This window comes from Schistocerca serialis, unplaced genomic scaffold (genome assembly GCF_023864345.2).
Source record: "Schistocerca serialis cubense isolate TAMUIC-IGC-003099 unplaced genomic scaffold, iqSchSeri2.2 HiC_scaffold_1407, whole genome shotgun sequence".
NCBI classification, from domain to species: domain Eukaryota; kingdom Metazoa; phylum Arthropoda; class Insecta; order Orthoptera; family Acrididae; genus Schistocerca; species Schistocerca serialis.
Genome location: NW_026047633.1, coordinates 1,092,688 through 1,107,164, shown reverse-complemented (window position 1 = coordinate 1,107,164; position 14,477 = coordinate 1,092,688).

The following is a 14,477-nucleotide window of genomic DNA, read 5'->3' as shown; positions in this document are numbered from 1 at the left end:
TCACCACCATCCTCTCATAAAGAATAGTTTAACGTCAATCAACTATTCTTCTCTCCATTTAACGCGTCTTCTCTATGACTGCCGCAACTAAATCGCAAGGTACAAATAGTAGCACAAAGAAACGCTCATTGAGTTTCTTTTGCCTCGTGTAAGAGTTAGTCGAATAGCCACATATAACGACGCTTACCGGTCACAACTGTCGCGAGCTTTGACGTTTAAACGTGGCAATTTGACCGTCACTGTATACTGCTCCTGGAGGTGCCACACTGTCGCTTGTCGGTTCACCGGCACTATAAACGCGAACCTCTTACTCACCGTACCGTACAGTAGTTCGAGCTCCGACAATGGGCGAACGCAGCGGAGCGTGCCACAAACAAGTGGTACACGGGCGTTGAAAAGCTATGTGTTCAGAAGGTCTTAACTGCGTACAGTCATAATCGTGGCCCAAATATCCGCGCGAGATAGACAGCTGGGGCTCACACCTTGCAAGTGTGCGTTTTGTATATCAGACCAGGTTGGTGATCTTCTCTTGTTAGATGCAATCGGTTTTGATTAGATAATTGTTTCGTTTCCCCAGTGTGATTATTATTTAGTTCTTATGTTTTTATTTCTATGCACTTTCATTAGGACAGAGTTTTCAAATGTGGCGCAACTCCATCATGATGCGTTCATTAACTTCGACGAGAGTTTTTATAGAATACCTAAATAAGCACATTACACTTAGTTTTTATAGAATACCCAAATGAGCACAGTACACTTTATTTAACAATAACGAACTTCCAAATAATATACTCACCAGGTTTATCCCTCCACTGAAACCGAATATCACGCCACCTCTGACATCTCACCCTGCCGACCATGGCTCTTGTGATGCGTCGAACAGCATTAACTGACTGGGACAGGATATGATGCCTCAGATCATCCGCTTGCAGCGTTGTCATGTTCCATTCCATGTTGTTCAACCTTTCAAAATAAAATGGAGTCAGCTTATGTGACAGATGATACTCTGAAACTTGACTGTATTTTGTAGAATAGAATAGTGAAAACTAAACTCAACTTGCCTTTCTCCAGCTTTTACGTTCCCCATTGATAGAGGTCGCCAGCCCATTAGAGACGAATCGAGGTGTCAGACAGGAATTCTGGCGTAAATTACGGCTGGTATGCGAGTCTGCTAACATATTCTGGCGAACTGATCGTTTCTGATGAAACACAAGAATTCACATACATTCAGCAAGAACTCTGATTGGACAATCACGGCAGACCGCCTTCAAAGGCATGGAGTGGGCGCTCCCCCACAACATGGCTCACCGTCTGCTCCTTCGCGCCATAATCACGAGCAGCACTTCCACTATAATAGCACGTTTTCAAGACGTTGCCATGTCTCTCTTGTGCCATTTGGATGAGGCTGAATCTTGATCTTTCGTGACAAGAAAGACCATACTGCGCTACCTTACTCAGTTGGACTCAATATTTATTGCACCCTGTCTTAGGAAGTAGTACCTTGGCATCCTTGATTATAAGAATAGCAGGGACAAAATTTGACAGAACATGCAACCCCTAAGTGGGAGCTGTTGTAGCAATGTCATTAATAGTCAACATGGCTCCTTACGTCTTAACTGTATGAGTGCCATTCTCTCAAGCTTTAGCACAATATGCGACAGCTCAATAACCAAGAGAAATTGCAGCGTTGTTTTGTTTGTCTACATTTGCTCCCCAGTTTTTTGCAGGAATGTAGTGCAGTTGATTTAGAATAGAACCAAACGACTTTCACAGGTCCGCGCAGTGTTGCATAAATGACAGTGACAGGAAGAGGGAGGCACCAAGGTAATTAAGGAAGTAGCTGCAGGAAATTTTGGTCCTATCCAGGGGCACATATGACTGCCTGTGTACCTCTGTATCATGGAGGTAGAACTCTGTGGGCTCAGTTCCGCTTGTGTTTTGCTCGAGTCTCTATTTTTAAAAGTAATCCCTCTGTTTGGTGTCAACTTGGAGGCTTGTCGACACAGTCAGTAAGTAGCCAGTTCCACTAGATGAATGTGGTCACTAGGCGACCACAACAATAAAAAACTACCTAGTACCTTGGGGTGCGAAGAAATTGGCTAAGGGGACACGTGAAACGGAAGCTGGATCAGTGGAGTCGGCTTGTGTTCACCGGCGAGTACAGGCTTCGAACGTCGACTGGGGATCGTCGTACAAGGCTGTGTAGGTGACCAGGCACCGGTGCAGGTCTCTATCCATGGGTTCTGCTGCGGGGCGGGACTGTCGTATTTTGGGCTGCTATTATGGTAATATCAACAGTAGCAGGAAACAGTATAACGGGAGTAGGATTCTTTAGGAAGGTAGAGCAGAGAGTGTGTTACAGTGAACAGTTCAGTGATACAGTTACGCTTATCACAATCGACAGCAAACCAACACCGACAACGATAGTTCATATACTACATGCCGACGTCGCAAGCTTAAGATGAAGAGAAAGAAAAAGTATATGAAGGTTTTTCAGTCTACTGACTGGTTTGATGCGGCCCACCACGAATTCCTTTCCTGTGCTAACCTCTTCATCTCAGAGTATCACTTGCAACCTACGTCCTCAATTATTTGCTTGACGTATTCCAATCTCTGTCTTCCTCTACAGTTTTTGCCCTCTACAGCTCCCTCTAGTACCATGGAAGTCATTCCCTCATGTCTTAGCAGATGTCCTATCATCCAGTCCCTTCTCCTTATCAGTGTTTTCCACATATTCCTTTCCTCTCCGATTCTGCGTAGAACCTCCTCATTCCTTACCTTATCAGTCCACCTAACTTTCAACATTCGTCTATAGCACCACATCTCAAATGTTTCGATTCTCTTCTGTTCCGGTTTTCCCACAGTCCATGTTTCCACTACCATAGAATGCTGTGCTCCAGACGTACATCCTCAGAAATTTCTTCCTCAAATTAAGGCCGGTATTTGATATTAGTAGACTTCTCTTGGCCATAAATGCCTTTTTTGCCATAGTGAGTCTGCTTTTGATGTCCTTGCTCCGTCCGTCATTGGTTATTTTACTGCCTAGGTAGCAGAATTCCTTAACTTCATTGACTTCGTGACCATCAATCCTGATGTTAAGTTTCTCGCTGTTTTCATTTCTACTACTTCTCATTACCTTCGTCCTTGTCAGATTTACTCTCAAACCATACTGTGTACTCATTAGACTGTTCATTCCGTTCAGCAGATCATTTAATTCTTCTTCACTTTCACTGTCATCAGCGAATCGTATCATTGATATCCTTTCACCTTGTATTTTAATTCCACTCCTGAACCTTTCTTTTATTTCCATCATTGCTTCCTCGATGTACAGATTGAAGAGCAGGGGCGAAAGGCTACAGCCTTGTCTTACACCCTTCTTAATACGAGCACTTCGTTCTTGATCGTCCACTCTTATTATTCCCTCTTGGTTGTAGTACATATTGTATATGACCCGTCTCTCCCCTATAGCTTACCCCTACCTTTTTCAGAATCTCGAACAGCTTGCACCATTTTATATTGTCGAACGCTTTTTCCAGGTCGACAAATCCTATGAAAGTGTCTTGATTTTTCTTTAGTCTTGCTTCCATTATTAGCCGTAACGTCAGAATTGCCTCTCTCGTCCCTTTACTTTTCCTAAAGCCAAACTGATCGTCACCTAGCGCATTCGCAATTTTCTTTTCCATTCTTCTGTATAGTATCCTTGTAAGTAGCTTCGATGCATGAGCTGTTAAGCTGATTGTGCGATAATTCTCGCACTTGTCAGCTCTTGCCGTCTTCGGAATTGTGTGGATGATGCTTTTCCGAAAGTCAGATGGTATATCGCCAGACTCATATATTCTACACACCAACGTGAATAGTCGTTTTGTTGCCACTTCCCCCAATGATTTTAGAAATTCTGATGGAATGTTATCTATCCCTTCTGCCTTATTTGACAGTAAGTCCTCCAAAGCTCATTTAAATTCCGATTCTAATACTGGATCCCCTATCTCTTCTAAATCGACTCCAGTTTCTTCTTCTATCACATCAGACAAATCTTCACCCTCATAGAGGCTTTCAATGTATTCTTTCCACCTATCTGCTCTCTCCTCTGCATTTAACAGTGGAATTCCCGTTGCACTCTTAATGTTACCACCGTTGCTTTTAATGTCACCAAAGGTTGTTTTGACTTTCCTGTATGCTGAGTCTGTCCTACCGACAATCATATCTTTTCCGATGTCTTCACATTTTTCCTGCAGCCATTTCGTCTTAGCTTCCCTGCGCTTCCTATTTATTTCATTCCTCAGCGACTTGTATTTCTGTATTCCTGATTTTCCCGGAACATGTTTGTACTTCCTCCTTTCATCAATCATCTGAAGTATTTCTTCTGTTACCCATGGTTTCTTCGCAGCTACCTCCTTTATACCTATGTTTTCCTTCCCAACTTCTGTGATGGCCCTTTTTAGAGATGTCCATTCCTCTTCAACTGTACTGCCTACTGCGGTATTCCTTATTGCTGTATCTACAGCATTAGAGAACTTCAAACGTATCTCGTCATTCCTTAGTACTTCCGTATCCCACTTCTTTGCGTATTGATTCTTCCTGACTAATGTCTTGAACTTCAGCCTACTCTTCATCACTACTATATTGTGACCTGGGTACGCCTTACAATCCAGTATCTGATTTCGGAATCTCTATCTGACCATGATGTAATCTAATTGAAATCTTCCCGTATCTCCCGGCCTTTTCCAAGTATACCTCCTCCTCTTGTGATTCTTGAACAGGGTATTCGCTATTACTAGCTGAAACTTGTTACAGAACTCAATTAGTCTTTCTCCTCTTTCATTCCTTGTCCCAAGCCCATATTCTCCTGTAACCTTTTCTTCTACTCCTTCCCCTACAACTGCATTCCAGTCGCCCATGACTATTAGATTTTCGTCCCCCTTTACATACTACATTACCCTTTCAATATCCTCATACACTTTCTCTATCTGTTCATATTCAGCCTGCGACGTCGGTATGTATACCTGAACTATCGTTGTGGGTGTTGGTCTGCTGTCGATTCTGATTAGAACAACCCGGTCACAAAACTGTACACAGTAACACACCCTCTGCCCTACCTTCCTATTCATAACGAATCCTACACCTGTTATACCATTTTCTGCTGCTGTTGACATTACCCGATACTCATCTGACCAGAGATCCTTGTCTTCCTTCCACTTCACTTCACTGACTCCTACTATATCTAGATTGAACCTTTGCATTTCCCTTTCCAGATTTTCTAGTTTCCCTACCACGTACAAGCTTCTGACATTCCACGCCCCGACTCGTAGAACGCTATCCTTTCGTAGATTATTCAATCTTTTTCTCATGGTAACCTCCCCCTTGGCAGTCCCCTCCCGGAGATCCGAATGGGGGAATATTCCGGAATCTTTTGCCACTGGAGAGATCATCATGACACTTCTTCAATTACAGATAATATGAAGGTATTGAAAGGGTAATACAGCACGTAAAGGGAGATTAAACTCCATTACTCGTGGGAGACTGGAATGCAGTTGTAGGGGAAAACGTGGAAGAAATGGTTACTGAAGAATATGGGGTTGGGATAGGGAATGAGAGAGAAGAAAGAATAACTCAGTCCTGTAATAAATTTCGGCTAGTAATAGCGAATACTCTTAATCGCAAGAGGAGGATGTATAATTGGAAAAGGCTGGGTGATATGGGGAACAACAGTTAGATTACATCGTGGTCCGACAGAGATTCCGAAATGATATAATGGATTGTAAGGAATACGCAGGAGCAGATGTAGATTCATATCACAATGTAGTAATGATAAACAGTACGTTGCAGTTTAAGAGATAAGTCAGAAAGAATCGATACACAAATGTGTCAGTTACAGAAGTACTAAGGAATGACGAGATACTCTTGAAGATCTGCAAGGCCATGGATACAGCAACAAAGAATATCCCAGTAGGCAGTCCACTTGAAGAGGAATGGATATCTCTGAAAATGACAATAACAAAAGTTGGAAAGAAAAACATAGGTACAAAGAAAGTAACTGCGAAGAAACCATGGGAATTAAAATAAATAACTGAAGTATTTCTTTTATTACCCATGATGAAAGAGGGAAGTTCAAAAATGATCAGGGAAATTCAGGAAAACAGAAATGCAAGTCCTGAGGGATGAAATAGACAGGATGGGTAGGAAAGCTAAGACGAAATGGCTGCCTGAAAAATGTGAAGAAATCGAAAAAGAAATGATTGTTGGAAGGACTGAGTCAGCGCATAAGAATATCAAAGCAATCTTGAGTGAAATTGTTAGCAAAGGGTGGTAACATGAAGAGTGCAGTGGGAATTTCACCGTCAAAAAAGGAGGAGGAAGTGGATATATGGAAAGAGTACATTGAATGCCTCCATGAGGAGGGAAGAATTGTCTGATGTGATAGAAGAAGAAAGAAGAGTCGATTTAGAAGAGATAGGAGATCCAGTAATAGAATCAGAATTTAAAAGAGCTTTGGAGGACCTAAGATCAAATAAGGCAAAAGGGATAGATGACTTTCCATCAGGATGTCTAAAATCATTGAGGGGAACTGGCGACAAAGCGACTATTCATGTTGGTGTGTAAAATGTATGAGTCCGCCGACATACCATCTAGCTTTCGGAAAAATATCATCCACACAATTCCTAAGACTGCAAGAGCTGACAAGTGCGACAATTATCGAACAGCCTGCTTAACAGCTAATACATCCGAATTGCTGACAAGAATAATATATTGGAGAATGGAAAAGAAAATTGAGGATGAGTTAGATGACTATCAGTTTGGCCTTAGGAAAGGTAAATGCAACAGAGAGGCAATTCCGACGTTGCTGTCGGTGATAGAAGCAAGACTAAACAATGATAAAGTTACGTTTATAGGATTTGTCGACCTGGAAAAGGCGTTGAGTAATGTAAAATGGCGCAACGTGTTAGAAATTGTGAACAAACGGGGGTAAGCTGTTGGGAGCCATGGGTAATACACAATATGTACAAAAGCCAAGAGGGAAAAATAAGAGTGGATGACCAAGAATGAAGTGTTCGGATTAAAAAGGATGTAGGCGGGGGTGTAGTGTTTCGCCCGTATTTTCAGTATGTACATCGATGAAGCAATGATGGAAATACAAGAAAGGTTCAGGAGTGGGATTAAAATTCAAGTTGAAAGGGCATGAATGATACGATTCTCTGATGACATTGCTATCGTGAAAGTGAAGAAGAATTACGTGATGGGCTGAATGGAATGGACAGTCTAATGAGTACAAAATATGGCTTGAGAATAAATCGAAGAAAGATGTAAGGAATTGGAAGTAGCAGAAATGAGAACAGAGATAAACATAACATCAGGATAAATTGTCACGAAGTATATAAAATTAAGGAATTCTACTACCTAGGCAGCAAAATAACCAATGACAGATGGAGCCAGGAGGACATCGAAAGCAGATTAGCACCGGTGAAAAAGCATTCCTGACCAAGCGAAGTCTATTAGTATCAAAGATAGGCCTTAATTTTAGGAAGAATTTTCTGAGAATGTACGTTTGGAGCAGAACCTTGAATGCTAGTGAAACATGGACTGTGGGAAAACCGGAAAAGGAGAGAATCAAAGCATTTCAGATGATGTACTACAGACGAATGCTGAAAATAAGTCAACTTACAAAGTAAGGAATGAGGAGGTTCTGCGCAGAATGGAAGAGGAAAGGAATATGTGGAAGGGACACGACGATAGGACATCTGCTAAGACATCAGGGAATGACTTCCATGGTACGAAATTGGAGAATACATCCAGCAAATAATTGAGGACGTAGGTCACAAGTGCTGCTCTGAGGTGAAGAGGTTGGCATAGGAGAGGAATTTGTAGTGGACCACATCAAACGAATGAGAAGACAGATGACTCAAAAAAAAAAAAAAAAATGGAAAGGTCTCTAACGTTTCGTCTCCAAATGCTGGAGACATCTTCAGAGGCTATAAAGGCTCAGGCAGCAGTTTGAAACTTCTATAAACTCTACAAGCTGAACTGTTTGTTCGGATCCCTGCCACAGTCGGGCTGTGATGTCATCAGACGGCTGCTTAAGAGCGCAGAGTCACGAGTGCGTGTGTTGTCGAGCTTCTGCTGAGGAAATCTTGGCGCTGGTTTCTGTATTCAGCACTGAGGTCAGCAACTAGTCTAATTTCTCTCATTTCTCTTTCCGTTAAAGTTGCTTTCGTGCTTTGGAATTTGAATGCCCTCTCTGTAAATTCAAGCACAGTAATATTGGTTCTGTATTGCAGAGACGAATTTTTAGTTTCCCTGGTCCGAGTGGATGTTCTGCGACTGCCGATTTATTGCTATTTTGCGAATGACAACTGCTCTTCTGTTCCCTAAACAAGAAATGAGTACTTCTGTTTGTACTACACATGTGTGCTTCACTGTGTGTGCAAGACAATTTATATATTCCTCCTGTGGCAAGTGCTGGCCGTACATCCTTTACAGTGTTCGAAACATTCACGCTCCTTCGTAACTGATATAAACACTGCATCAATACTATGTATTCCTCGTACTCTGATCATGTGAACCATGACTGCTTTTACGAATGGGAGTAAATCTTTGTTTCTTCATGAGAAGCTCCATACCTTTATGGACTTATTGCCCTATTTATCTCTTTCTCAGATTAATCATTTATTCTGAAAGTAGTGTTTAAATGGTCGGAGCATTCCTCCAACTATTCTGGTGACATATTATTTAAGCCAAGCCCACCAATGTTCTCATCACTGCTCTTTTCAGCTTGGGACAATGACTGGAATTTTTGTGAATGTATCCACATGTGTGAGTGAGGGTTTTGCAGACCTTCTGTGTCTAACATCCGTGGATTTTCTAAGTAGCCGTACATTTTAAAATATTTCAACTTCTTTCTCTTTTTCTAATATCATTCGGAAAGTTTAGAAATTCTTTTTGCCCATGAGGCTATATAACGAAGTATGAGTATCATCAATATAACAAAGCCAACGATAGTGATTTTTCTTGCTGGGCTGATGAGCTGTTCCTTCCAGTTTTACATGTAAAACTCCGTTGTAACTGTGCTGAGTGTGTTTCCTGTAATGTTGTAATGAATACAGTTTCAGAAAACTGGATGATTTATTCCAGAGCCTCACAAACTGAGCGAAGTCAGTAACGCCTTGGTCCGCCTCTGTTATTCGGCTGCGCATCTATTGGCAGAGCTGTGGAATGTCCTCCTGAGGGACATCGTTCGAGATCATGTCCAGCTGGTAGGTTAAGTCATGAAAATCCCGAGATGGTTGGAGGGCCCTGCCAGGTATGCCCCAAACGTTGTCAGTTGGGGAGAGGTTTGGTGCTCTTCCTAGTCAAGGTATGTTTGGCGAGCAATAGAAACACTCGTTGTGTGTGTGGGCGGGCATTACCTTGCTGATATGTAATGTCAGTATGGCTTGCCATGAAGGACAACAAAACTGGACGTGGAACATCGAATATCGTCGACGTATCGCTCTGCTGTGTGGGTGACTACTAAAGTGGTCCTGCTATGAAAGTGAACGGCACCCCAGACCATCACTCTCGGTTGTTGGGCTTCATGGCGGGCGACAGTCAGGTTGGAAACCCCCCCGTCTCCAAGGCATCTCCAGACACATCTTGCTGGACATTACGGCTCAATTAGAAGCGAGGCTCATCATAGAAGACTGTCCCAGTCAATGAGATTCCTGGCCGAAGTCGCATCTGGAGATGCCCCAGATGGTCGTGGTATACCAATCTTACTGTCGTCCGCCATATGGTCTGACAACCTCGAGTGATGGTGTGGGGTGTCATTTTTTTTCACATCAGGATTTCTTTGGTTTTAATCTGTGGTACCCTTACAGCACAGCAGTTCGTCTATGCTGTTCTACACCCCGTTTTGCTGCCTTTACGGTAAGCCATTCTTGGCTAACTTTTTTTCCAAGATAATGCCCTCTCGCATATGGGACGAGTTTTTACTATTTGCTTTTAGACTTGCCAAGCCCTACCTTGGCCAGCAAGGTTGCCAGACTTCTTCCCAATTGAGAATAATTGGAGCGATATAGGCAGGGACGTCCTACCAGGTCGGGATTTTGACGATCTACCGCAGAATTTGGACAAAATATGGCATGATGTTCCTCAGGGAGCCATCCAACAACTCTGTCAATCAATGTCAAGATGAAATATTGCTTACATAAGGACGCATTATTGACTTACTTAACTTGTTAAGCTTCCCTCTTGACTAAGTCATCCACTTGTTTGTCTGCTCATGTACAGCACAACTACTACTTGCTGTATCTTTCTGATATTTCCTTCACGGAGTGTTCCTTTTTTTGTCTACGAGTGTAAATGCCATATGTGACATCGTTTTATTAAGAGCAACTATAGTAAGCAGTAATAGAACGTCTAAATGGGCTAATATCTGATGGACATGAAGGATTCTATTTTTTGTATAATGAACTGAACCTTTTATACGTCTTTTTTTGCTACAGAGGTCTGTAGAAGACTGTCCTGGTATTAGGCAGTCACGCTTGTCGAACAGTCCATAGCGCTAACAACTGGTCTTAATGGAATGACGGGTTTGTGAATTTTTGGTATACCACACAATCTTGATGGGACCAGTTCTGATTTAGTAAGACATTTCTAGTTGGTGAGAGAAATCAAAGAGGCTTTTACTAGCTGATGCGTTATCCTAAGTACTGATCTTGAGAGATTACTTTTAATCTCACTGTACCTTCGTGGTTGTAATACAACGCAAGTTTTTCTGCAGTAGGTTCATTATTTCATGAGCATTGTAGCGTTGCCCTTATCTGCTGGAAGCTCTAGAATACATCAAAATTGAAATCTCGGATAGGTCTGTTTCCACAAGTTAGTGTTGTGTCATTGTTTATTGCCTCTGGTGGTGCCTCCACATTTAGGAGACGAAGTCTTAGGCACACAAATATGCCATGGACAGTGGCCGAATACCTATTAAGCAAAATTCACCAGTAGGTTGTATTTAAATTAGTTACCAGTACGAGTACAGGTGTTAGTGTTTGAAGGAATTACAAAAGAAACGAGGAGTGTGGAAATGGGGTGGCCAAGACATCAGCTCACGGGCCATGCCCAGGCACAAGTGCATTTGGCTCGTTATATACACCTCCCAAATTAACATTTATTAAATTTTCTCTGAAGTGTTCAATAAACACTGGGCTGCGCAACCTTACAGTTTTATTTCATGGTTTCTGAACTGTACACCTTGCTGTGTTTTCTAATTTAATCAATTGTACATCATGGGCTGATAATCCATTTATCAATGTGAAAGCATGTGTTAGTTTTACACCCTCTTGCTGTACAAATACGTTATCTATTAGAGCGCTACTGCCTTGAGCTATACGTGTAGGGAAATTGATAGCTGATTCTATGTTATATGCAATTAATAACACTTACACTTTTCCCATGTGAACTGGTTAGAAAGGTTACATAGGAATCATCACAGATTAACAACTTCCTGTTTTTGTCTGACAGACAGCGTAATAGGTCATCTTCATATGCTAACAGATCATCTACTTTATTTTTTATTCCCCTGATATTCTGATGAGGTAAGTTGATACTACCCTTAGCTTCATCCCTATTTACTGTATATGAAGCTTCTGTTATTCTATTTTCCTTGAGTGTTGCCTGTTTGGACTTTGACCTTAACATAAGAAACCTGTCTACCTGGTGCCATTAACCACAGGGGTCACCCTCGTGTGACTGAGGCTCCCCCAGTATCTGCTAATAGAGAAGCTGACTTATCTTTCCCCTTCCTATTTAGGTGCAGGCCATGCGTAGTGTGTCCTCACCTACCAGTAGTGTCAACAGGAACATCGCGTGTGTGAGGTTTTGGCGGTATATGGAACGTCACGTTCCTCCACTACTTCAGATAGCAAGCCAGAGTGTTAACACGCCTTACAGCAGTGTTTACGCAGGACCGAACATGGCGCTGAAAGACCTCCACAGACACCACATTTGTGTGGCCAGTTCACGTTCCTATTTCATCCAAGTCTCTCGCAATAGTACACCTTGGATTCATACCACAGGCTGCTTCCTGCTGCTCCAACTGTAATTACCTCATCTCCCTAGCATTTGTTTTCACAAAACTTGTGAGCTGGTACGCTGCACCTAATTCCTCCTGACGCTCCTGGCCTTGACTGTTAACTAAAAGCAGTATTCTTCTTTTCCTAATCTGATTTGATCCCTATATGTCTTTTTTCTTGAAGCTAATATTCTGCTTCAAAATACATTCAGCTACATCTGGATGAGGCCCTTCCTCCACTACTTCAGATAGCAAGCCAAACTGATGTACTAACTGAATTTCGAAGTTTTTTCAACAGTTTCTCTTTTTGCTTCTATCTTTCCCGTCCCTGTTTCTTCCCTTAGCCTACATAATTCCAAGTCCTCATTTTCTAATTCAGCGTTAAGGGCACAAATTTTTGCCTCCTTTTCAGCGACTTTTCTGTCCTTCCTACATAACGTACGTTGCCATGGAGAGCGTCTCATCTATCCAGTTTCCTCGCCGCGACACTCGCCCCAATAAACTATAACCTACACAGTCTTCACACCCCCGCCTTCAGATTTCTACAGCAAACATTGCATTTGCTAGACATGTTTTGACAGAAAAATTTACACAAAGGGAGAGGATAACTTGGCACAAGAGCGCTGATGTTACGTAACCTGTATTAATACGCAATGAAGCGCTAATGTAAACAAACCTTTAAAAATCTCAAAAATTTTATAAAACTGCCCTTGTAATTCTTTCTAAGCCACAACGTATTCTTCAAACTCCGTATTTCCTTTAACACCGGTGATCTTAGGGAACTTCACTGTCTTTGTCAGAATGTGTCCGTTCCAGAAACGCGATTTTCTTTTTAAATCCATCCCATCAAATGAGGAAAAAGTTACCTTGCAGCGCATTACTGTGGGCAGTGTGCAGTCAAGTCCTGTTAAAATGTGAAATCTGCACTAGGTTGCACATGTTTTAATTTTCGTTCCTGCATTCCTTTATTAAACGCTAGCAAGTTTTAAGTCGTTCTAGGTATGTCTCACGACATAACCTACGTACTTTGCAGTACGATATGAAGTCTCCATAGGAATCGTTCAGTTTCACTGAAAACCGTTGCAGCTGAAAACGGAAGATGCGTGTGACTTCAGCAATTGTACTATGCTTTCTTCCAATTTCGCCATGTGCCAAAGGCCTGCAAATTTAGCAAAGTGCTTTTTGATGTATAAAACAAGGAATTTCGTCTGTCGACATTCGTGATTTAATCCTGTTTCATTGTCAATCAAATCTTTAAACTCTTTCTGCATATTCCAGAATCCGAATCAAGAACAGTTCTCCACATGAGTAACCTAGAGGCAGATATCCTCCGATTTGTGAGGCAACTTAAATCACTTAATAACAGCAAGTCTTCCGGTCCGTACTGTACACCAATTACGTTTCCTTCAGAGTATGCTGATGCAACAGCGCCATACATAACAAACTCATACAACCGTCCGCTGGACGAAAGATCCGTATGAAAAGATTGGAAAGCTGCACAGGTTACACCAATATTCAAGAACGGTGGAAGGAGTAATCCAGTAAATTACAGGTCCATATTATTAACTTCGGTATCCAGTAGGATTTTGGAACATATATTGCGTATGAGGACTATGAATTACCTCGAAGAAAACGGTCTATTGACACACAGTAAAGACGGATTCAGAAAACATCATTCTTGTGAAGCGCGAGGTGTTGAGTGCTATCGACAAGGATTTCGAAAAGGCCTTTGACACTGTACCAGACAAGTGGCTTGTACTGAAATTGGGTGCTTATGGAATATCATCTAAGTTAGCTAACTGGGTTCGTGATATCCTGTCAGAGAGGTCACAGTTCCTTATAACTGACAGTCATCGAGTGCAACAGAAGTGATTTCTGGCATTCCTCAACGTAGTTTTATAGGCCCACTGCTGTTCCTTATCTATATAAATGATTTCGTAACAATCTGAGGAACAATCTGACATCAAAAAATGTAAAACGATTTAGAAAATATATCTGTATATTTTGGAAAGTGGCAATTGATCCTAGATAATGAGGTCCTCCATATGAGTGCTGAAAGGAATCTGTTAAACTTCGGTTACACGATAAATCACTAAATCTAAGGCCCGCTAATTCAACTAAAACCCTAGGAATTATAATTACGAGACACTTAGATTGGGGGTTGGGGTTGGGTTGGGTTGTTTGGGGGAAAGAGACCAAACAGCGAGGTCATCAGTATCATTGGATTAGGGAAGGATGGGGCAGGAAGTCGGCCGTGCCCTTTCAAAGGAACCATCCCAGCATTTGCCTGGAGATATTTAGGGAAATCACGGAAAACCTAAATCAGAATGGGCAGACGCGACTTAAATTGGGAAGAAGACATAATGTTGAGGGGGAGGCAACCCAAAGACTGCGATTCATTAGCAGAATATTTAGAAAATGTAACAGATCTACT